We start from the raw sequence: 25,552 nt of genomic DNA, 5'->3' as shown, positions 1-25,552 counted from the left end.
TCCTGGGAAGGCCACTTTTCTCTTCCAACCTGGTTGGGCAGGTTGAGTTGCTTTGGTGGAGTCCCCTGAAGCTGTCATGCTTTCCTTAGAGGCTGGTGCCAGCAGAGAGCGTGCATGCCGGGACAGACCCACCCGTCTGCCTGTGCCACTGCCGGTTGCTAGGGAACACACCCTGAGCTGCAGCTGGAGGAATTCAGCCTCCACAAGGTGTGGTGATTTGAATGAGAAATCCCAGCTCTGGCGGAATGCCCCAGCCTTGCAATGGAAACCCCCAGAAGACAGCCCTGGGGACACAGCCACAAGGGCAGGGAGGTCACCCGGAAGGTTCTAGCCAGCAGAGTGTAGACAGGTGCAGCAAACTCCCAGGGCCCTAGCTCACAGGTGGGTGTGGTTCGCCACCCAGGGTTTTGGGAGCCGAGGCCAGGCCAGCCCTCTTGCCTCTGGCCGCGCCCAGCACAGGCTAGCTCTGGCTCTTTCCTCGCCATGCTGTCTGACTCATGGGCCTTCTGCTCTGCTGCAAGCCCCACCTCAACTGTTCCCTCGCCTCTCTCCCTGCTCCACCTCTCGCCTGTCAGTGAAATACCACTGGCATGTGTAATGAAATCTAAACTTTAGTTCTAGAGAAAAATAAACATAAATGAAGATTTTTTTTCTGACCATAGGCTTCTTATAAAAACTAGGCAGTGTAGATCAATGCAAGAAAAAGATGGAATTTGCCCGTAAATATACTATCTGAAGAGAATGACTACAACTAGGGTTTTTTTTTTCAAGTGATTTATTTATTTATTTGAAAGACAGAAACAGAAAGAGATCTTCCACTCACTGTTTCACTCCTAGCACTAGCTAGGGCTGGGCCAGGCTGAGGTCAGGAGCCAGGGGCTAGGAACTTATTCTTGGTCTCTTATGTGGGTGTAGGAGCTCAAATATTTGGACCATTTTCTGCTGCTTTCCCAGGTGCATTATCACGGGGTTGGATCAGAAGTGAAACAGCCAGGGCTCAAACCAGTGTCCATATGGGATGCCCACACCACAGGCAACAGCTTTGTCCCCTATGCCACAGTGCCAGCCCTTACAAGTGGGTTTTAACCCACTTGTTGCTAAGGAAATGGATTGCACCACTTCAACACAAATGGGTGGAGATCTCCACTCAGCTCTGTGGCTTGGTGGTCTCAACCTCTCCCCCATAGGCTCCCTCGGAGACTTACAGGAGTCCAGAACATGTCTGCCAGGGGCCCAGGACAAGTCAGTTCTTGACTCCGGTGCCAGCCTCTTGTGAAAATTGCACAGCATTCCAGCATTCCAGCGGGAGAGGAACAAGTCTCAGTTGCAGGCGTCCACCCTGGGCACACGTGTTCAGTCCTGCCCCCATGTGCAGAGGCAGGGTGGAAGGAAGGCTCGCTGTCTCCCTGTGTGGCACTGCCTGAGTGCAGGGACTCAAGGTCCAGGCAGACAGCACAAACACATTGCCTTCTTTCCTTTCCTTTCTCAGCTATTCCCACACACTCGGACACCCAGAGCTGTCAGGAACAGGGGGACAAAAAACAGCCACCATTCCTGCAGCAAAAACATCTTCCTCCTCCAGTCTCCCCAGTGTACGGAAGCAATAACAGCACACACTATGCCCTTTCTACTTAGTGGGCATTATTCTAATACTCTCCATATGGGAGACAGAGAGAACTTTCCATCTACTGGGTCACCCTCTAGATGGCTGCAACAGCCAGGACTGAATCAGGAAGAAGCCTGGAGCCAGGAGTTTGCTCTGGGTCTCTCACGTGAATGCAGAGGCCCAAGCACCTGGGTCATCTTCTGCTGCTTTTCTCAGGCACATTAGCAGGAAGCTAAATGGGAAGTGAAACAGGCAGGACTTGAACCAGCACCCACACAGGATGCCAGCGTCAAGACTTCCATTTTACAGATGAGATGACTGGAGCACAGCGGGGTGAAGGAACCCCCTCAGGGGACACAGCTGGGCGTCCCCAGAGCTGGGAGGGGAACCTAAGCAGACAGGTTTGAGTGTCTGTAAGCTGAGGAGCCACCCTTACTTATTCAATTCAGTTTGACCTTTGCTGGGTACCAGGTTACAGGTGTGTATCCCTCCAGGTTTCTCTGTTGAACACACGCAGGTTCATAAACCTGAACTACGTGGCGGGCATTTGGTGCAGGGATTGGGATGCTGCTTAACACGCTTGCATTCCATATCAGAGTGCCTTGGCTCCAGTCCTGGCCCCTCTTACGCTCCTGGCTTCCTGCTCGCAGTGCACCCTGCAATGCAGCAGATGATCACTCTAGTGCTCTGGTTCCTGCCATCCACCTGCAGATCCTGGATGGTGTGCCCAGCGCCTGGTGGCAGCTTAGCCTAGCCATGGCAGCTGCAGGTACTTGGGGGAGTGAGCCAGCAGATGGGAGACCTCTTTACATTCTCTCTCTCTCTCTCTCTCTCTCTCTCTCTCTCTCTCTCTCTCTCTGTCTCTCTCCCCTTTTCAACTATGTAAATATAGAAGAAATTAAAGAGGGGTTAGTGTTCTAGCATAGTGCATTAAGCTGCTCTTTGCAACAGCTTATATATATATCCAAACACCAGTTCAAAAGTCCTGACTGATCCATTTCCAATCCAGCTCCCTGCTAATGCACTTGGGAAAGCAGTGGAGGACTGCCCAGGTATTCAGGCAAACCACGCACGTGGGAAACCTGAATGAAGGTCCAGGCTCCTGGCTTTGGCCCCAGCCCCAGTCATTGTAAACAGTGGGGAATCAATCAGAAGATGGAAAGATTCTCTCTGTCCCTCTCCTTTTCCCTCTCTCTAGTCTTTCAAAAGCAATTACAGGAAAACTCGGATTTCTCAGCATTGCATCCCAACCCCAAGATGACCTCCAATCCACACACATATCCTCTTTCCCCCTGTGCCCACCACCCGTACTGCCCAGTGGAACCTTCCAGAAATTGTCCTGTTGCTACGGACTTTGCTCCCCCTGCCTGGGCACACAGCACAGCACTCCTGGCTCTGCAAGGGAGTTCTGTGCTCTGGGGCTTTGCATGATTTTCCCAGGCAGTCGATGCTTCCTCCTCCTCCTCATTGCCAAGCTCATAAACCTTGGTGAGCGGCGGCGGTGGCCCTACCCATGCAATTAGAGCTCTCACCTTCCCTGGCACCGTGGGCCCTTCAAGGGCAGGTACTTTGTTTTATTTACTGTATCCCTGGTGCCTCCTGGAGAATTAATTAGCTCATCGCAAGAAACTCATTAACTTTTACATGGGAACATGAATTGTTTTCCAACAGTCTGAGAGAGGAGACTGCTGTATCTCTGCTGTGACTCCGAGCTCTAACCCGTACTCCGAGCTCTAACCCGTTCTCCGAGTCTTCCCTTCTCACTCAATAGGCATATTCGTCTCTCTGTCTGCATAGTGACTCCTGCCTCTGCTTTTCCCCTCCTCCCACCCCAGACAGAAGCTCACAGAATGGCGTACACAGGCATTTGGGAAGTGAGCTAGCAGATGGGAGCTGTCTCTCTGTCTGTTTGTGTTTCAAAAATACATACTTTTAAAGATTTATTTATTTTTATTGAAAAGGCAAATTTACAGAGAGAAGGAAAGACAGAGAGAAAGATCTTCCATCCACCTGTTCACTCCCCAAGTAGCCGCAACGACCGGATCTGAGAGAATCTGAAGCCAGGAGCCAGGAAGCTCCTCTCGATCTCCCATGCAGGTGCAAGGTCCCAAGGCTTTGGGCCGTCTTCGACTGCTTTCCCAGGCCACAAGCAGGGAGCTGGATGGGAAGCGGGGCTGCCGGGATATGAACCAGCGCTCATATGGTATGCTGGAGCATGCACTTCGAGGACTTTAGCCACTAGGTCATTGCACTGGGTCCTCAGAAATAATTTTTAATAGATAAGTTTACTTGGTGCAAGAACATTTTGAAATCTATGCATAGCTTTTTCATAATACACACTTTCATCCAGAGTTTGAAGATTTTTTGTATACATGAATCTCAAAAGAGGTTTGATCTCAAAACTGTCTTTAAAAAGATTTATTTACTTATTATTCTAAAAGCAGAGTTAAAGAAAGAGAAGGGGAGACAAAGAGAGAATCCATTTTCTGGTTCACTCCCCAAATTTGCACTTGGCCACAGCTAGACTGATCTGAAGACAGGAGCAGGAGCTTCTTCTGGCTCTTCCACATGGGTGCAGGGGCCCAAGCACTTGGGCCATCCTCCCCTGCTTTCCCAGACCATTCATAGGGAGCTGAATCAGACTCAACTCAATGCCCATATGGGATGCCAAAGCCTCAAGCAGAGGATTCGCCTGCTACACCAAGGCATCAGCCCTATTTAATCTCATTTTCCACACACTTTTTTTAAAAAAGATTTATTTATTTTTATTGCAAAGTCAGATATACAGAGAGGAGGAGAGACAGAGAAGAAGATCCGTCTGATGATTCACTCCCCTAGTGACCGCAATGGACGGTGCTGTGCTGATCTGAAGCCAGGAGCCAGGAACTTTCCTCCAGGTCTCCCATCCAGGTGCAGGATCCCAAGGCTTTGGGCCGTCCCTGACTGCTTTCCCAGGATGGGAAGTGAGGCTGTCAGGATTAGAACCAGCGCCCATACGGGATTCCGGTGCATTCAAGGCGAGGACTCTAGCTGCTAGGCCATGGCGGTGGGCCCTCTACACACTTTTTAAAGTCCCTTTGCATGCATGTGTAGAGATACACATGTGTCTAAATCCATAGTTTATGTGCTACCCATGTATACATTCTGAAAACCGTGAGCTGACATCAAGCCTCTGACTAACTCTCATTCTTTCCCTCCCTGTTCTGATCCTGAGAAAGTTGGCTCCCACGTGCTTCCACATGGTTACCTTCTGATTCAGCCTCCATCTGTGTGTGTCCAGCCTGCTATTCCCACAGCCCTCACCATGCAAGCATGTTCAATGCCCTGCCATGGGATATCCACTTGATCAGATGTCTAATTCCATTTAATAGCTTTAGATTAAATCATATAAGCAGAGAGGAAAGAAGGCAGAAGCACCTGCATGTCTTGCACCGACAGCTGTAACAACTGCTTTCTGATGTCCTTGCCTGCTGACAGGGCTGCTCTGGGTCAGTCTGACTGGAGGGACCTATCCTCCCACCCTCCCTCGAGTGGGTCCCACCATCCTCCTTTGGAGGACTGACAATACCTGACGCTGCGAGTTTGACCTTGTCAGGTGCTGAACAGTTCTGTACTTGCACATCGTGCTGCTGTGCAGTGGCGCCTGGGACCAGGTTCAGTCCAGCACTGACTGTTGCTGGACCCTGCAGGCTTCCATCCGGTTGCTCAGGGACAGGTACCAACTCTCCTCAAGTCTTGCACCAGCTTCAGGCAGCTTCCTCGTCTGTTCGTGTACACTGCTCAGGGCGCCCGCTGAGTGCCCACATAGCCAAGGTCTGCCTCCTGCAGCACCCTGTACTTAGCTGCCTCCGTGCTTGGCTGCACCCAGGGACTCCCCTCAAGGCAAGATCCTGAGGCCCCGAGGTAGGGCAGAACTCATCTCCTTGGCTTTGTTATGAGAGTCCCTGTGCCTCCTGGCCGGGCATCCAGTGTCTGGTCCTCATTGTAGACATGCTGCCTGCTAGTACAGTTGTTGCTGGCTCTGGCAGAACAATCAGGTCCCTGCTACTCCATGACAGGTGTGACACAGTCACAACTGCATGGACAAAGCTAAGACTGAAACTTTCTTTTTTTAATTTTTGAACTCTTAACCTTCAATATGTTTCTCAATTCAGATCTAGCGCCAACAACCAGTATGTTAAAGGTCCTGTAACATTTCCAAGTTGTGCAACAACTCTGGCAGAGGAAGCAGCCCTTTCAACTCCAGCAACAGGGTGGTGGTTTGCAATGCACCTGACAGGGGTCAGCGCTGTGGCACAGCACGTTAAGCTGCCACCTGTGATACCTGCATCCCATATCAGAGCACCTATTCAAGCCCCGCTGTTACACTTCTTCTTCCTTTTTTTTTTTTTAAGGATTTATTTATTTTTATTGGAAAGGCAGATTTACAGAGAGGAGGAGAGACAGAGCGAAAGATCTCCCATCTGCTGGTTCACTCCCCAAATGGTCACAGTGGCTGGAGCTGAGCCAGCCTGAAGCCAAGAGCCAGAAGCTTCTACCAGGTCTCCCATGTGGGTGCAGGATCCCAAGGTCTTGGGCCGTCTTCAACTGATTTCCCAGGCCACAAGCAGGGAGCTTGATGAGAAGCAGGGCGGCCAGGACAAGAACCAGCACCCATATTGGGCCCTTGGCATCCTCCTGGGAGACCCAGAAGGAGTTCTGGGCCCAGCTCAGCTGCTGTGACCATTAAGGAGTGAACCAACGGATGAAGATCTCTCTGTCGTCCTCGCTCTGTACCTCTACCTTCCACAGAAGTGTTCCTGAAAGCGTTTGTGATGTTCAGCTAAACTCACCTTAAAGGAATGTTTAACAATTCTCACTGAATAGTCACAGGGTGCCTAGGACCGCACCCAAGCCTCTATGAGTGTACATGATCCCAAAGAACTTAATAGTTCATCAGGGAAGGGTTGGCACAGCGACTCATTGGGCTAGTACTCCGCGTGGCAGCGTTGGCATCCCATTTGGGTGCTGGTTTGTGTTGTGGCTGCTCCACTTACAATCCAGTTTGCTGCTGATGGCCTGGGAAAGCAGTGGAGGATGGCTCAGCGTTTGGGCCCTCACACTCACATGGAAGATCCCAAAGAAGCTCTTGGCTCCTGATCGGTTCAGTTCCAAACATTGTGGTCATTTGGGGAGTGAACCAGCGAGGGAAGAGCTCTGTCTTTCCTTCTCTCTGTAAACTTACCTTTCAAATCAAAATAAATAAACCTGAAAAAACACCTTATCCAGGGAGACAAGTCCTGGACACATGTCCGGATGACCAAGGCAATGGGTAAAAGTGCTGACATTGATTTTCCCCCGGTAATAGACACAAGCAGATTATCCTGCCCTGCCCCACTCTTCTCAAGCCACTTGCATTCCAACATTTCCGTTCCCACCTGGCCCATTTCCAGAAAGTTTCCCATGCTATAGCAGACAATGTTCAACCACATCTCAAAGCTGAGTTCAGCTTCCTTGTAAGGTACCCTCATCTCCTGCAACATGAAAGCCTACCAGGATTCCTCCCCAGACTCCCTTTGCAGCAGTGTCCTGGATCCTGCCCATCAGATTCTGTCATGCTAGAAGTGAAGCGCAATGTGGGAAGAGAAGCACACACCTCCATGGGCTGCTCGGATGGCTGGCAGCAGCTGCAGTTTGTCTTCAGGGCTGCTGTTGCGGTGATGGCTGGGCCTGCATGCTCCCAGGGTGTCCTACAGGAAGTAGGACAGCAAGATGCCATCCCCACAACCCCCATGCTGGCCGGCTAGGATCTGGTATTCTGGTTCTCTGGTCTTTGGCCAGGTGCTCCTTCCTGCTGGGGACCAGTCTGGTGACATTTCATCCTGTGACGCTGCAGGTGAGCTGACGGCCTTAGGCACAGGAGCCAGGCCGCTGCCTCCACTGACCAGCATCCCCTCCAGGATGCCCTGGTGTCAACGCGTTCTGACCCAGGACAAGGATTTCGGGCTTCAGGGACCTGATGTCTGAAGCCCTTTCCCCCTTTCCCCATGGTAATGCACATCCCCTTGGAGGTCACTTGTTGATTTGGGGATAGTGGGCAAGGACCCTTAGCTGTACTGCTTTTAATTCATACTGGGTTTCTTCCTGAGCCTTTGGATTCATCTGCAGTCCACCCTGTGCAGCCCCTGCCTCTGGCTCGGAAACAACCCATTCTTCCCCAGGAGGCAGGATCCCAGTGCATCCTGGTAGGGGTGGAGGGGGGGGATGCATATCTGCCCCATCTGTCCCTCAGCTCGGCAAGCCAGGCAGATCCATCCTGGGGACCTGGTTCCCCTGGGGGTGCTCAATGACCAGAGAACCTGCTGTCTAAACCCCAAGGGTCAGCACTACTTTCCGCTTCTGTGAACGTATGCCACAGGACCTCCCCACTCCATGGTCACAGCCCCATCGTCTGGCCTCCATCACCCTAAAGACAGATTGGCACTTGTGTGTCCATACGGTTGGTGGCCCTTGGTACATTGGGCAGATATTCTTGGAAAACAGCATTAAACATCAGAACTCCACAGTTTCGCAGGGGTTTCTTGGGTCCAGTGGATCGTGAGCCATTTTCAGAGATCACCTGAGTTGTCTTATGGGAAGGGCTTTTGCTACTCCAAGACATGGCTCATTCTTCAGTGCCCCACCTACAGCCTGCTTCTCTGCCAACCCCACAAACAAGTTTGCTATCACCTGATCTCTTGGGTTAAATTGTCTTTCTGAAGTGGGCACTGGAGTTGAACAGTGAAGACACAAATCAAGATGCCTGTGTCACAGCTCAGGGTCACTGCATTACATTTCTGCCTCTAGCTTCCAGTTCCAGCTTCCCTAGGAATGCAGACGCTGGGAGGCTGTGAGATCCCGGGAAGCAGCGCTAAGGGCTCAAGTGGGATCTGGCCACTTACGTGGGAGACCTGGATTGAGTTCCCAGGTCCCATGTCTGACTCCAGCCCAGCCCAGCCCAGCCAGGGTGGGCATATGGGAAATGAGTCAGTTGATGGGGGTTCTCTGATCCTCTCAAAAAGACACAATTTTAAGAATTCCCATGTGTGCTGTTAAACCCAAGTCCAGAGAACATGGCATAAACTGACCCCATGGGATCGCTCCACTGGGGGAAAAAAAGATGTATACGATGTAAAACCAAACTCATCAGCTGTGAGAAGGATTGGGGTCTGGCCTAATTTTTTTTTTTTTGGTCTCTCCCTTTCTTTCACCCATGCCGGGGTCTGTTGACCATCGCATGCAACATGCTGGTTGCAAAGGCTTCAGGAGGCACACCAGGGAGAAGAGGCACAGAGAGCAGAAGATGACCTCCTGGGGAAACAATCACCAGTACGCTAGCTTTAAAACATAAACAGCAAGCAAGAATTCACTCAGGCTGGCAGTGGCTCAAAAGGGTTGATGGGGTGGCATTTCATGGCAGTTGAAAGGACCTTGGACCAAGGCCAACTCTCAGTCCCAGCCATTCCCAATTCCAACTTGCTGCTAAGAGGCACCGGGGAGGCAGCAGCTGATGGTGTAAGTGGTTGGCTCCTTGCCACCCAAGGGAGAGACCTGGATGGAGTTTTCAGTCTCTGACAACTGCAGCACCTGTCCAATCCCTGCCAATGTGCGCGTTAGAGGGGTGAACCAGCAGGTGGGAATATTCTCTCATTTTGCCTCCCCAGTAAATAAACAAGAAAGATCATTCCACATTTCTTTTGGCTATCTGAACTCAGCCAGTGTCATGTGGGAATGAAGATGCTAAAAATATGTAGAAGATGAACCATACAGTTCTATGAGGGGAAGGGTGGGAACAGAGGATGGGGCAAAAGCAAGGCAAATTCCCAGGTTTGGTGTTAGTAACTGGATTGGCGGCACCACTGGGTGAGAGAAGGAAGAGGGAGGAGGGTCGCTGCCAGCTTCATCGTGGCTACGGCCCATTGCCAAGTAAAAATGCTCCTGGTTTCCTTCCTCCCACAATCAATATGGTGGTCTTAACTTCCTATTTAATGTCAAAGACCCTCACAGTTTCCACAGAACCAAATGTCCTAACTAGTGGCAGAACTAAACCAGGCGTCTCCCCTCCCCAAGGGCTTGCCATCCCAACCCACAGCAGATGGTGACTCTAACAGCATTGTCGCTTCCGTGCCAGGATGCCCCAGGAATCCGGATGGGACATGCAAGAGGCTGATCTGCCCAGCTGTCCCCAGCATGGGCCCTGGCACTGCCATACCAAAGCAGGAGCGGCCACATCACAGTGTGTCATACCCTGAACGGGAGCCCAGGACCCAATCACCGGGGACAGCAGGTAGCACCGACACAGGAGGGCCAGCATTGACCGGATGTGAAAGGAGAGTAGTCGACTCACACAACTCAAGCTGCTGCCTGCCTGACCACTCTGCCTCCGCAGTTCCGGGACTGTACACCCTGGCCATGAATGACCGCACCTGGGGACTTGCCCAAACTGTTACAGGACCTTCCCCAGGGTAGATGGGAGCCAGCAGTGCTTCCATCTTGATCATGTTTTGTGCAAAAAGAGAACCGTGCCTGCGCAGAATACCGAGCCGGGTGCAAATCTGAGTGCTGCATGCTGCAGCGGGAGGAGCCAAGATTCCAGGCCCAGGACAGAGGGAGGTGCTGTGTGCACACACCGGCCCCCGAGGAAGCTAGTGTGGGCTGCACATCCACTCTCGTGCACCCAGCGCAGGCTCCACTGTCCCACTGGGCTTGAGCTTAACCATTATGCCTGTCTTTCTTTCTTTCTTTCTTTCTTTCTTTCTTTCTTTCTTTCTTTCTTTCTTTCTTCCTTCCTTCCTTCCTTCCTTCCTTCCTTCCTTCCTTCCTTCCTTCCTTCCTTCCTTCCTTCCTTTCTTTCTTTCTTTCTTTCTTTCTTTCTTTCTTTCTTTAAAGATTTATTCATTTTATTACAAAGTCAGATATACACAGAGGAGGAGAGACAGAGAGGAAGATCTTCTGTCAGATGATTCACTCCCCAAGTGAGCCGCAACGGGCCGGTGCGCGCCGATCCGAAGCCAGGAACCAGGAACCTCTTCCAGGTCTCCCATGCGGGTGCAGGGTCCCAATGCATTGGGCATTGGGCCGTTCTCAACTGCTTTCCCAGGCCACAAGCAGGGAGCTGGATGGGAAGTGCAGCAGCTGGAATACGAGCTGAAGTCCATAATGGGATGCTGGTGCATGCAAGGCAAGGACTTTAGAAACTAGGCTACCGCTCTGGGCCCCTAAACAGTCATATTTTAAAAAGCAGATTTCTGGCCAGTGCAATGACTCAGTGGCTAAAATCTTCGTCTTGTAAGCACTGGTATCCCATATTGGCGCAGGTTTGTGTCCTGTTTGCTCCACTTCCCATTCAGCTCCCTGCTTGCGGCCTTGAAAACTCCTGGCCCCTGGCTTTGGATTGGCTCAGTTCTGGCCATGTGGCCACTTGGGAATGAATCAGTAGATGGAGGATTGTTCTCTCTGTATCTCCTCTCTGTAAATCTGTCTTTCCAATAAAATAAATACATATTTTAAAAGTTAAGCAGATATCAGTCAATAACTTTTTCCTTAAGGAAGTAGGAAAAAAGAATAAAATTAAATCCAAAGCAAGCATAAGGAAGGAAATAACAAAGACTAGGGTAGAAATCAGTGAAATAGAGAATAGAAAATCAGTACAAAGCTACCAGAAGCTAGCTTGCTGCTCACTCTTTCTTGTCTTGTCTTGTCTTCTCTTTCTCTTCTTTCTTTCCTTCCTTCCTTTCTTCCTTTTTTTTCTGCTTCCTTCTTTCCTCTCTTCTTTTCTTTCCTTCCTTCCTTCTTTCCTTCCTTCCTTCCTTCTCTCTCTCTCTCTCTTTAAGATGTATTTATTGAGCCCAGTGCAGTAGCGTAGCAGCTAAAGTCCTCACCTTGCACGTGCTGGGATCCCATATGGGCACTGGTTCACATCCTAGCAGTCCCCACTTCCCATCCAGCTCCCTGCTTGTGGCCTGGAAGAGCAATAGAGGTTGGCCCAAAGCCTTGGGACCCTGCACCCATGTGTGAGACCCGAAACAAGCTCCTGGCACCTGGCTTCGGAAAGGAGCTCAGCTCTGGCCATTGCTGCCACTTGGGGAGTGAATCAGCAGATGGAAGATCTTTCTGTATGTCTGACTTTCCAATGGATCTTTTTAAAAAAATCTCAATAAACGATAGCATTTCTCATGCTGGCAGTGGAAAGACTTAATATTGGTGTAATGGCAATACTCCTCCAAGTTCATCCACAGATTCAATACAATCTCTGTCAAAACTCCAACTGGCTTCTTCATGGAAATTGACAAAATGATCTTAAAATTCACAGATGAATCCAGAGAATCTTGAAAAAAGAATGGAGTCGGAGCACATGTAATTCCCACCCCCCAAAATACTAGTCACTGCACTAGACAAGATGGTAAGCTACAGGCATATCGATCCATGGACTAGGACTAAAAGCCCCAAAACAAATCTTCACATTCACGGCCAACTGATTCTGGACAAAGATCCCAAAGCAATTTAATGGAGGAGAAGATAGCCTTTTCAAAATGTGATGCTAAGACGGGCTATCCACCTTCAATTTCATGAAGGCACATCTGTATCTACACAGCACAGGAGCGCTAACTCACGGGATTAAGCCCTGGACTGCGCAGCCAAAACTGCACGTGTAAAGTGTCAGGATTGGGGTTAAGCAATAGCCCCTAGACATAATCCCTTCAACAAAGGGAAAGGCTGGACCAGGTTAAGTTGCCGCCTGTGACACTGGCATCCCATCTGGATGCTAGTTGACATTCCAGCTGTTTCACTGTTGATCCAGCTCCCTGTTAATGTGCTTGGGAAAAGCAGTTAAAGATGACCCAAGTGCTTGGCTCCTGCACCCACATGGGAGACCTGGAAGAAGCTTCTGGCTCCCGGCTTCAGCCTGGTCCAGTTAGGCTACTGTCATGTGGAGAATGAACCAGCAAACAGAAGACTCTCCATCTTACCTTCTCTATATAACATTGACACTCAAATAAATAAATAAATAAATAAATAAATCTTTTATTAAAAAAGAAAAAATTACAAAGCATAATAAGAAACTACTATGAGCAATTATATACTAACACATTAGAAAACCATGAAGATATGGATAAATTCCTATCCAGGATCAAGATTAAATCATGGAGATACAGAAAATTTTAAACTGATCAACAACGAGTAATGAGATTGAAGCAGGAACTTAAAGTCTCCCCTCAGACATAAGTTTGGGGCATGATAGCTTTACAACTGAATTCCACAAAATGTTTATTTCTTTGTTTTGTTTGTTTTGCTTTATTATTATTATTATTTTAGATGATGTTTACATAGTTGATTAGGGTGGGAAGGATACAGGGTTAGGGAAAAGGAGCGTGATCATTGTTTCTAAACTTTCTATTTCTTCCTCCCATTTCTGGGGGGAAAGAAGCCATACCCAGTCTCTCACGCATCCCAAGGATGGGGAACAGCCACCTGATATCAACCCAGCATCACAATGTGCCAGATGCCCTGAGGGTTCCCCAGGTAGTTGTGACAGTTCTGAAGTGCTGTAGATCTCACCGGTCTATGGATGAGGTAACCCTTCCAATGTCCACAAAATGTTTAAAAAGGAAGTAAATATAATACTTTCCAAACTATTCCCAAAATATTTAAAAGACTGAAACTCTGTTAAACTCTTGCTGAGGCCAACATCACACTGAAACTAAAAGCAAGCAAAGACACAATACAGAAAAAAAAAAAAAAGCTTACAAACCAATATTTTTGATAAACATACATACAAAAAGTCCCAACAACATATTAGCAAATTGAATCCAACCCCTCAACAGTAAGATCACCTGTCATGAACCAGAGGGACTTAACTCAGAGATGTAAGGATGGGTCAATATTTGCAAATCAATGAATATCACAGAGCACACGAGCAGAAGGAAGAACAGGAACAGTATAGACATCTCCACAGACGCAGATAAAACATTTGGTAAGATTAAACATCCCCCTTCATGATTAAAAGAGGAAAAAGAAAAGGAAAAAAAAAAAAGAAAGAAAAGAAGCTCCACAAGTTAGGTGTAGAAAGAACATATCTCAAAATCGTAAAGGCTAAGCCTCAGCATGCATCTTGTATGAACAATGGTTCGAGTCCTGGCTGCTCCACTTCTGATCCAGTTCCTAGCTAATGACCTGGGAATACAGCGGAAGAGGGCCCAAGCGCGTGGGAGACCCAAATGGAGCTCCTCCCAGGTCCCTGGCTTTGGCCCGGTCCCATCCTGAGCAGCATGGCCTTTTGGGCAGAGAACCAACAGATGGAAGATCATCGTCTCTGCCTCCCTGTGACCCTGCCTTTCAAATAAATTAATGAATCTCTTTTTACAAATACAAACAAAAAAACCCCACCTTTTAGAATACAAACATAGAAAACTGTAAGGAAAAGCAAGAAAATTATTCATACAGGATGGTGGTTACCAGGGAAGCAGGAGGGTGAGACGGAAGGAAACGCAATTGGGGGGTAGGCAGCAATAGAACCAGTAAGATTCTGTTCATCTCACTGTGCGCAAAACATGCTCCTGGAAACTGCACGCATTTTATAGATTTATCTGTGTATTTTATCTCCATGTTTGTCACAGCAGAATTCCTTTGGAAAGCAAAATATGTCACAAGAAAATTCCTTTGAAGAGATTAAGCGAATTCAACTGGCATTTTTCTCAAAAAAATCTTATCCATTAACCTACTCAATGATTTTGGCAAAACTTAAAACAAAAGGCGGGGGTGGGTGAAAGGAGGTTCCCCACCCTGGGAATTTAAATGACACAAAAAAGCCCCTTGAAGATTTAAAATTACTTCATAAAATTAATTAATTTCTAAAATATTTATGTTTATGTTTGAAAGGCAGAGTGATAGAGACAAAGAGTTGGGTTGGGAGGGATGGGGATCCTCCATCCATCTTCCACTCCCCAAATACCATGGCCAGTCCAGATTGGAGCCAGGAGACGGGAGCTCCATTTGGGTCTCCCAAGTGCATGGCAAGGACCAAAGCACGTGAGCCATCATCTGCTGCTCCCAGGATACATTAGCAGGAAGCTGGACTAGCGCCAGCACCGGCTGCCTCACGGGGCGCGGAGGAGCAGGAGAGGAAGCAGAGCTGGGCCTCGGACCCCCAAGCAGTGTATCGTGGCGCGAAACGCGCGCCCTCGAGGCACGTCTTTAAATGCTCCTGTAGTTTTACGTGAACAGAGCACGGATGAGTGTAAGACTCCAGGAGATGAAGCGCTGCAGGCAGACCACGCCAGACCACGGAGGACTTGGCATTTTTGGCATTTTGGCGCAGTGCTGTGCACCAGGGAGGTCTCTAACCCCGCCTGGAGCTGCGTGCATGGACCGCCTCATCCCTCCAGACTTTGTTCCTCCTCCTCGTTGGGGCATTTCGGATGTATGCAGGAGTTCCGGTGATAAGCTAACAACAGGTAAGCTCGCCCAAAACGCCCTAGGTTCTCACAGCAGGTGAATAGGTCTTTTAGAAACAATCCTTGGCTCTGGTGGGACTTGCGCACGTAAACATTAGGCGCCAAGACACGGAGCACCCTGGGCCACCTAGCATGACTCGGCTGTCAGCGGACCCCGTCAGCCGGCACGCTGCTCCCCACCCTTGAGTGCGACAGCATCTAAAGGAGCTGACGGATCTAGCAAGGACGGTGCCTCGACGGTCTCGGGAGCAGGTTGTTTCCAGGGCAGATGGACCAGATTTGCAACGGGTCTGTACGTCGGGCTGAGCTCGGACTGCAGCCTGCCCTGCTTATCTATGCGACTGTCTGTCTTTTGGGGGAAACCCCTGCATTCAGTTGGCTGAGAAGGAAACAGTTTGTCTGTCTTAGGGATCTCTTGGGTCCAAGGGGGAGGGGGCGGCTGCAGTGCGTGCTGTGGGCGGGGGAAGGGAGAAAGGGGGAAGGAGGGAGAGAAGGAGAGAGCGGAGGGAGGAAGGAAGGGAATGGGGTTACCTTCTTAGGAGTCCTGGCTGGTCTCATCCCACACACAGTCCCGTCATGGCCAGGTCAGAGGGAAAATGAACTTGCCTGCTGCGTGAGAGAAAAGTTTCCAGGCCACTGGGCCTTCACCTACTGGGTCACTGAGGAAGGCAGTGGGTAGCAGGTCAGCGTTGTGGGTCTCAGGAGCAGCGTGGGCAGATTTTAGTTTTACAGACCGACTTATTTATTTGGAAGGCAGGGTTACAGAGAGAGAAGGATGGGTGCAGAGGAAGAACTCTTCCAACCTCTGATTCACTGCCCAAATGGCCACAACAGCCAGCACTGGACCAGGTTGAAGCCAGGAACTCAGAATTAAATTTTGATATTTATTTTCATTTCATTCAAAAAAACATATCCCAAGTCTTGTTTTAGATTTTTTTTTTCCTTTGGTTTGTATGGGAAAATATTTGCAGATTTTTTAAAAAAAGAGATGTTTATTTTTATAACAAAGTAAGATATACAGAGAGGAGGAGAGACAGAGAAGAATATCTTCTGTCGAATGATTCACTCCTCAAGTGGCTGCAATGGCTGGTGCTGCGCCGATCCGAAGCCAGGAGCCAGGAACTTTCTCCAGGTCTCCCACATTGGTGCAGGATCCCAAGGCTTTGGACCATCCTCGACTGCTTTCCCAGGCTACAAGCAGGGAGCTGGATGGGAAGCAGGGCTGCCAGGATTAGAACTGGTGCCCGTATGGGATCCTGGCACGCACATTCAAGGCGAGGACTTTAGCCGCCAGGCCACCATGCTGGGCCCAAGATTTTTCCAACAATTTCTGAATATTATTAACTTTTTTTCCCTGTCATTAATGTCCAGTTTAATTTCATTTTAGTCAGAGATCATAATTTTGTCCCTCTTAAATTTACTGACTTTGTTTTTAACAACACAGAATAGAGTCTTCCTATTTTTGGTGTGCACTGTCAGGGAACAAGGATTCTTGTATTTTGGGGGGATAATATTCTATAAAGAACTAGTTCAGATTGTTTGACATGTGGGAGACCTGGAAGAAGCCCCTGGCTCCTAGCTTCAGATCGGCTCAGTTCTGGCCACTATGGCCATTTGGGGAGTGAACCAGTGGATAGAAGTTTTTCCCGTCTCTCCTCCTCTCTGTATATCTGAGTTTCCAATAAAAATAAATAAATCTTTCAAAAAGTTCAACATTTTGAAAGTCTGTTATAAGTTCCATGAACATCCAGACAAGATGAATTGATCCTTTTCATTGTTTCTAATACTCTCTTTCCCCTGATGCCATTCTCTGTTCTGAAATCTACCTTGCTTGATAGTAACATAGCTGGTCCATTCCTCTTTTACATCCCCTTCCTTTTTTTTTTTTTTTTTACAGACAGAGCTCCCTTCTATCGATTCATTCTTCAAATGCCTGCAGTGGCTAGCAGGCTGAAGCCAAGAACTGAATCTACATCCCCACATGGGGAGCAGGAACCCACGTCCTTGCCTCCCACGTCTGCATCAGCAGGAAGCCAAAACGAGGAACAAGGGTTGGGTGTTGAACCCAGTACTCAGATTTGAGCTGTGGGTGTCCTAACTGGCATCCTTGATCACTATGATAGACACCTGCCAAAATCTCTGGCTTTTCATGGGCTACTTAGGTCATTTATGTGTAATAGAGTTGTCACTGATTGCATTTAAATATAACCTCTTGCTTTCATTTTCTGTCCTTTGCTGCTTTCTTCCTTTCTTTTCAGATGTTCCTCTGTATTGTTTCTATGACTCAGACTTATTTCCACCACTGGAGTATGTAGCTATGCCCTGTTTTATTATTATTGTTTTTAGTGCTTGGTCTAACGTTTACAATATATATCTTTAGCTTACCAGTCTACCATCAACTGCATGTACAATGTAAAGCCTTCTAAGTTATTCCTGTTTTCCCAGATACCTTCTCATTGTCCATTATTATTCTACATGGTTTAAAAAATTTTTTTAAATTTATTTCAAAGGTAGAACTCAACAGAAAAAGAGATAGTCAGGCACTCCCACCACACACAGTGATTTCATTTGCTGGTTCACTTCCCACATGACCTCAATGTCCAGGGCTGGGCCAGACTGAAGCCAGAGCTAGAAACTAAGCTGGTCTCCTGCATGGGTGGCAGGGACCACTGCTCTGCTTCCCCAGGCATATTGGAACCATCGTGACAGGATTCAAACGCCGGCTTAACCTAGCCGGGTCACCAGGATGGCCCCTCATGTAGCTTTTAAGCTTCATGATGTGAATGGACAATTTTGTTTTAAATAGTTATTTTACAGATTAAAAAATTATGGGCCTGGTGGCGTGGCCTAGCGGCTAAAGTCCTCGCCTTGAACACGCTGGGATCCCATATGGGCGCTGGTTCTAATCCCGGCAGCTCCACTTCCCATCCAGCTCCCTGCTTGTGGCCTGGGAAAGCAGTTGAGGATGGCCCAAAGCCTTGGGACACTGCACCCGTGTGGGAGACCCGGAGGAGGTTCCAGGTTCCCGGCTTCGGATCGGCGCGCATCAGCCCGTTGCGGCTCACTTGGGGAGTGAATCATCTGACGGAAGATCTTCCTCTCTGTCTCTCCTCCTCTGTGTATATCTGGCTGTAATAAAATGAATAAATCTTTAAAAAAAATTATGCTTGTCAAAATATTTTACATTTCTAGTAGTCTCAATACCTAGTTATAAATGCAAGTTTGAGTCCAGTATTCTTCGACATTTCTGTTGGTAGTGAATTATCTTAGAAGGGTGTGTGTGTGAGTGTGTGTGTGTGTATGCTTCTTTGAGGAATTTTTATTTTATTATTTTTTAAAGATTTTATTATTATTGGAAAGCCGGATATACAGAGAGTAGGAGAGACAGAGAGGAAGATCTTCCATCCTATGTTTCACTCCCCAAGTGAGCCGCAACGGGCCGGTGCGCGCCAATCCAAAGCTGGGAACCAGGAACCTCTTCCAGGTCTCCCACGCGGGTGCAGGGTCCCAATGCATTGGGCATTGGGCCATCCTCAACTGCTTTCCCAGGCCACAAGCAGGGAGCTGGATGGGAAGTGGAGCTGCCGGGATTAGAACCGGCGTCCATATGGGATCCCGGTGCGTTCAGGGCGAGGACTTTAGCCGCTAGACCACGCCGCCGGGCCCTATTTTTATTTTTAAACATTTATTTATTTAGTTGAAAGGCAGACTTATAGATAGCTGAGAGCAATGATATCATTCATCCCCTGGTTCACTCCCAATTAGCCAGAGCTGGGCCAGGCCAAAGCCAGGAGCCAGGAGCTGCTTCCGGGTCTCCCACATAGGAATAGGGTCCCAAGACTTTGGGCCTGCATTCCCAGGCACATCAGCAGGGTGCTGGATCAGAAATGAAGCAGCTGGACCCTGCGTGGTAGCCTAGTGGCCAACAGTCCTCGCCTTGAACGCACTGGGATCCCATACGGGCATCACCCATATAGGCTGTTCCACTTCCCATTCAACTCCCTGCTTGTGGCCTGGGAAAGCAGTCAAGGATGGCCCAAAGCCTTGGGACCCTGCACCAATGTGGGAAAACCCAGAGGAGGTTCCTGGCTCCTGGCTTCAGATCTGCACAGCTCCGGCTGTTGCAGTCACTAGGGCCGTGAATCATTGGACAGAAGAAGACTTCACTGGCATGAGAACGATAGAATGCTTACAGGCAAGACAGTCTCTAGCAGTAGCTGTGTGCTGTGGGATGCATGTACTGAGTGCGAGACCAGGGGCCAAGTCGATGTTCTGAGTGAGGCAAAAGCATCAGCAGGGATTTTTGCCCGTCGTGTTTGTAGGATTGGAGGTACATAATGCCGAGAGAGAGAGGGGAGAGAGAAAGGGACCAGATTCCCAGACTTGGCTGCCTGTTGCATTCTCTCTCTTTCTAAAAAAAGAGTTTTAAAGATTGTTAGAATTTATATGTCCAAGAACACAGACAATGTTGGAGACTGCATAAAAAATATAATTTCTTCAAATGAATTTTATTTTAAAACATTACACACAAGTTTTAGAACTTAAAAATACAATGCTCAAGATTAAGAACTAAATGATATGTTTAAAAGCAAGCAGTTGGAAAATAAATATAGAGTCATGCCCAAAGTGAGGGAAAAGATGATGGGAAATAGAGATGATAAACAATGAACAACTGTGACATACGTTCATATTTAAGCCCTAAAATGAAAAGAGTAGTAAGAGAACAATGGCCAGGAATTTCCTCCAAAAAATCAAGATGTCAAGTCCCACTGTGTGAGAAGCCACACAGGATAGTAAACAGTTAGGGTTTTCTTTCCAAGAGCACCCTCTCTCCTTGAAGAAGGATAGAGGGGCAGAATTAATATAGCAATTCACCATCTCAGAGTTGTAACAAAAGCAAGAAGTGACCCACCTAATTTAATCTCTGGGTCACTGTCAAGGAGATGGTGCCTGAGTGATCATTAGAAGGGAAAGAGAAAGTTAATCATCCCACTCTTCTGAAGTTCTTTTATTTCAGAGCCAGGTGCCATTGAGGACAAGTTCTTTCCTTTGTCCTTTGACTAATTCATCTTCACCATGAACTTGGGTTTTTCTTTCTTTCCTCCTGCCACTATAGCAGGGAGTCTGGGGTTTCTTTCCTTGGGACATGTGGACACCCTTCCTGCCAACGTGGCAGGAGCCCTTTTGTGGTAAGGTAGGCAGCTACTCCAGGATCATGGGCTTGGAAGCCAACTACTCATCCCCATCTAGGTTTTTCCCTCCTGCCCACCTGTGATGCTCACCTATCACCTCCTGGAACCTGAGAGGGGGTGGTATTGCATTGGTGTGTAACCACTCCCCTCACAAGCCCTTATAAAGGCTCATGATAAGGAGGGGCTCACTTTCTTGGTCCTGTGATTCCATCACTCTGGCACTCCGACTCTTGACCTCCTCAATACCTGCTTGCTCTCTGACTTTCCGTGAACAGACTCTGCGGACAGGTATCCCCCAAGCATGGTCCCTGTGTGTCTGAATACCTCACCCTCTGTTCAATGCTTGGGAGGCACACTGAAGATAGCAATACTAAGATGCTGTGTATTTTTGATTTGTGTACTATCAGGAGGTGCAGGAGAGGTGAGGCCCAGCAGTAATGGAACACGGGCAGAGAAGCCGGTGAAAGGTGAATGTCTGCAGCTTTGTAAGCATGTCCAGGTTATTCATTGCCTGCCTCTTAGGATAACTTGTAGTGCTGGGGAAGTTGGGAGATAGGTCTTCAGCTTAATGGACGGACTTCAGGGTAATGAGCATTTGTTCCTCTTGGGGTTATGACTGACTGGATTGCCGTATGGATTTGTGATTTGCTATTTGTAGTGAACCCTGTGATCACCAAACTTGGTTAATAAAGACTCCTTAATAAACCTTACACATGTCTGGTGTGATCTCACTTGCAACCTCACAACACCTTTTCCTTTTTTTCTTAAATAAATCTTGCATTGCAAATTGGAATTGTCAGAATGAAAATTCTTCTTTCATGTGAGACAAGAAACGAAGTTACTGCCATGTTTTGCGTCAAAACATTCTACAACACCAGCATCTCTAATGATTTGCCACACCCAACAGAATGCAAATGTGATGCAAACGGTTGTCATTCATACTGCAGTATTCCAGGAGCAGCCACAAGAAGAAAAAGTTGGTATATGTTCAGTTGCAGATAGTTAAAAAAAAAATTCGGGGGGGGGGGCGGTATCAGTAGTTGGTTGAACGGTGGATGTGGAACTCACAGAGTTGGAGAGCTGAAAACTCCCAAAGGACTGAGCGGGAATGATGGAAACCAGAAGATAATGGCAGGGAACATTTAAAAGACTGATCTTGCCAGACAAGAACCTGGCAAAAACATAAGAGTGACAAAGTAATTAGGCAAAAAGAAAATGTGACCAGAGAGCACTCATTGCCAGGAGACCTACTTTGGAAAGAGGGATCAAAGGAAAAAAATTCCAGAGCAGAGAAAGTTATCATTGGGATGGAGAGCAACAGAAAGGGTCAATAATTAGGTGAGCAGAAGAGTTTTGGCCTGACAGAACAGTGCAGTCACTAGGCTTAAGACATACAATACACACAAAGCAGGGAGAACTGACAGCAAAGTACTGTAAGCTCAGAGTTGAAGTCCGAACTCACCCTGGAGTGCATAAGTCAAACAGGAATGCTGTAATGTTAAAAACTAGAAAACTTACACGCAATTCATAAGCTTCTGGAAGTGCCTGAAGACACGAGAACATTTCAGTTAACTCCAAGGAGGCAAGAAACAAATAAGAGATTTAAGTGGACCCCAAGAAAATACATGGGACGATGGTGACAAGATATTTGAATCTGCCAGTAACTATATTAAATGTAAATGTGCTAAAAATTTCTTCCACTAAAACTGAACACAGCAATCCTCCCTTTTTTGGTTGACCTAGGCTCTGTGCAGAAACACAGTTAATGAGCAAGACTGAAGGGAGAAGTCACCTTCAGCACCTGGCCCTGGATGGGCGCTAAGAAAAGCTGCTTTTCAGAGCTGCTGATTGTTTTTCAACTTGCAAAGAATGAGGACTTTAATCTGTCTTTGTGGCAAAATTTTATTTTGAGAAGGCCTCGGGAGAACCATTTAGCTATGTAAATGTAAAGTCAAGTCTCTTTATGCAAGCTGCTTCAAAAGCTCAACTGCCTTTTTTGTTGCAAATTGTTTTCCATTCTGACTGCTCCGTACTCCATCTCCAGTAAGGTCTTCTCTCTGGGACCGTAGTGGCAAGCTTTCTTCCAAATCATCCTAAAGCAAACATAACTCCTCATATAATTTCCCCCCCCCCCCACTGCTATGAAGAGCACACTCTTGTCTGGCAGGAAGGACTCCTTTTCTATAAATGGGACTTTATCTGTCACTTTCTGTAAACAGAAGCCCTTTACCACTTATTCCACCAGAGAGAATTTTTCCTCCCTCCTGGATGTGTTTTCCTTACCTACACGGCTCCATTTAGTTTGACTCACCTAGAACAGAAACTATCCATCTTCGTATTTTATTATTACTTTTTGGGGGAATTTTATTTTTATTTGAAGGAGTTACCGAGGGATAGATAGAGAAAATATCTTCCAGTACCTTCCAGTCTGGGTCACCCCCTAAATGGCTCTACAGCTGGGACTGGGCTAGGCTGAAGACAGAAGGCTCATCCAGGTATCGCACATGAGTGCAGGAGCCCAAGTACTTGAGCAGGGAGTTGCATCAGTTGGGATAGGAACCAGTGCCTTAATAGGAGGGGTAATGCAGGCTCCTCTCATAATTTTGAGTCCCCCCTTTTCTCTCATCTGGAGAGGGGGCTGGAAGTAGGTGACAAGGGGTGACTTAGTAGCCTGTAATCTGAACGTAAGGTTATTAGGTTGTTACAGAACGGCTCAGGCGATCTAAGGTGTATATATAGTCTCACACACACGTTCACCTATGGCCAGCAGTTAGGACAACTGCATTCCTGTATCTGAGTCCTGGCTCTGCTCCTGATGCCAGGGTCCTGCTACTCTGCACCTTGGGGATGGAGGGGGAACAGCAGGTGATGAGTTACCTGCCTGGGGTCCCTATCTCCCATGTGGGTACCTGGACTGAAATCCTGGGCTCTACATGCTCATGTGTTGCTGCTGTTTGTTTAATGGTTGCTCGCGAAGGTACCTTATGCTTGGTACTTGGCAAACGCAAAGCGCTCATCGCGGACCGTGCAGCAAGTGCCAAAGAACGGAGCAGATAAGTGATCAATATTGCAATCAGTTGGCGAAAGGAGGTGAACCCCTTAGCTGGGAGCAAACCGAGACGCGAGGTGTTTCGGGAAGGGCGACGTGGGCAAGTACACACTTTCCAAGAAGCGAGCCGAGAGTGCGGGTCTCCATTTGTCATTCCCGTGAACGTGGGGCCAGGGCGGGAACAAGTGTGACTCAAACCCTGTCTCCCAGAGTTTAAAACTACACGAGACGAGACAAAAGGAACATCGGCGCCGCTGCAGGCAGGCCGTGACCAAGTGCCAGTTTGGCGGTTTCGGCCCGGGGCGTGCACAGGCGGCGGCTGGGGCGCGACAAACTCAGGCGTGCGCAGGTGTGCGCGCACACACACCATACACCTGGAGCCCGGCGCCGGGGCAGAACCGGCAGGGAGGGCGTCGTGCGCGCCGCGCGGCGGCTGAGGAGAGCCCGGCTCCCCAGCGCACCCCGCTCCGCTCCTCCTCAGGCGCGGGAAGGACGAACAGGGGGCGCCCGCAGCCGCCGTGGGAGATCCGGCTGGGCTCCGCGCAAACACCGCCGCCCGCCCGCCGGATTTCCGCGCCGGGCCCACACCGCCCCACCCACGCCGCCTGCCCTCAGGTTCCCCGGCTGCGTGGAGGTGCTGGCGGCGGCGGGGGTCCGCCAGCTTCTCCTCCCGACCCGTTCCACACAGGCGCGCGCGCACGCACGCACACACACACACCCCGGCGTCCGCGCCAGAGACGCAGGCTACGACACCCAGCCGTTGGCCTCCAGCCCCACCGAATCCTCCTCCCGCTTTGGCTTTGGCCTTTTGTACCGGCCCCACGTGACCCGCCCGGCCGGCTCTTCCCTCCCGCCCCGCCCCGCCCTCCGGCCCTTCCCGGCTCCCGGCCCAGCTCTTCCCGCTCTTCGGCCGCCCCCCCACAACCCCACACACACTTCCGCGCTCCCCGCCCGGCCCTCCTCCCCGTCGCCTCCCGCCCGGGCTGTTCCCGCGCCCTCCCCCGGCGGCCGTTCCCTCGCGACGCTTCCCCTCCCCCCGCGGCTGTTCCGCCGCCTCGCCTCCCCTCCCCCCGGCCAGAGCTCACTGTCTCCAAGATGGCGGCCGTGTCAGTTTGGGGCATCTCCGCGGTCCGGCTCGGGGCCCCGGGATCCCGGCTCTCTTTCCCCCCGGTAAGTAGCCGCGGGGCCACTCCCGACCGTCCCCGGCCGCCGAGCCCGAGGCGGCGCCGCTCCGGACCCCGCTCTGCCGACTCGCGGGGTCGGCGGGCGGGCTGCAGGCCCCGCCGCGGCCTGCGCCGCCTCCCGCTGCTCTGCGCCAGGCCTCTGGGCTGGGGCGCCGTGGCCGGCCCCTCGCGCCCGGCTCCCCCGCCCCGCGGCCCGCGCGCGCGCCGGCCGGCCCGCCCTGCCTTCGCGGCTCTGGGTCCCCGCGGGTCCCCGCGCGGGCGGGCGCCGGCCGGGGAAAAGGCCGGCGGGGCGGCCAGGCCGCGGCGCCTGGGGGGCCGGGTTGCGCCGGCGGAGCCCGCTCTCCCTCCCTCGGGGCGCGCCCACCGCCACGGCCCCACCTGCGCCCCGCCGCCCGCCGCGCTGTCGCGGGGCTGGAGCTCCGGCCGCGGCCCGGGCGCTGCCCCTGCCGCTGTCCCTTCCCCGCTGCCGGCGGGCGGGCGCGCGGATACCCGAGCGGGGCTGCGGCCGAGGCGCGCGGGGGTGACAGCCGGGCGGTGTTGTGGTTTCGGAGGCGGCGGCACGTGCGGGGGTGGTGACTGCCGGGCTGTCAGCCTCGGTCCGGGCCGCTGTCAACCCTCGCGCCGGGGACGGAGCTGCGGGAACTGTAAGGCTCGTTGCAGCCTGGGCCGGCCTGGAGCGTGGGGGTTTGGGGGGACGCGGGGCGCAGGAGGTCCGCGGCGCTGAAACTCTTTCACGTGATTTCATTGTTAACTTTAACTCCTCGGGTTCTGTTCCCGTCGCGCGAGCGGGCAGCCCGTTGGCAGACGACTGGGGGTGCTGCCGTTGCAAGTTTTATTATTATTTTTTTAAAGTTTCTTTGCTGTTTAAGAAGAGAGCGTGCAGAGGCGTTTGCAGGGGCCGGGAGCGGGGTGCGCGCTGCGGCCTCAGGTGCACTTTCCTTGGAGCCGCGGTTCTAGTCCCCGGCACGGCGCCTCCGGAAGACCCCGGAGACTCGGCCCTGAGAGAGACAATGAGTAGCTGTCATTCATTGTGGCACCTCTGTCCCCGG

General features: G+C 50.1%; 2 protein-coding genes across 4 annotated transcripts in view; one reads left to right on the top strand and one right to left on the bottom strand.

Annotated features, from left to right (window-relative positions):
• The window catches only part of AP3M2 (adaptor related protein complex 3 subunit mu 2), a 64,266-nt gene extending 39,723 nt beyond the window's left edge, over positions 1-24,543 (bottom strand). Inside the window, exon 1 of the mRNA XM_058669801.1 lies at positions 24,405-24,543. The gene's annotated coding sequence lies outside the window, so the exon portion shown is untranslated. The remainder of the gene's footprint in view (positions 1-24,404) is intronic.
• KAT6A (lysine acetyltransferase 6A) overlaps positions 24,337-25,552 on the top strand; it is a 108,111-nt gene continuing 106,895 nt past the window's right edge. For 2 of the 3 annotated variants that reach the window (XM_058669798.1, XM_058669797.1), the window contains exon 1: positions 24,337-24,489. The gene's annotated coding sequence lies outside the window, so the exon portion shown is untranslated. The remainder of the gene's footprint in view (positions 24,490-25,552) is intronic. The other variant, XM_004592722.2, reaches the window with a different exon arrangement.

This window comes from Ochotona princeps, chromosome 11 (assembly GCF_030435755.1).
Source record: "Ochotona princeps isolate mOchPri1 chromosome 11, mOchPri1.hap1, whole genome shotgun sequence".
In the NCBI taxonomy this organism is placed as follows: domain Eukaryota; kingdom Metazoa; phylum Chordata; class Mammalia; order Lagomorpha; family Ochotonidae; genus Ochotona; species Ochotona princeps.
Note: the sequence above shows the minus strand (reverse complement) of the source record. Positions and strands in the feature narration are given on the sequence as shown.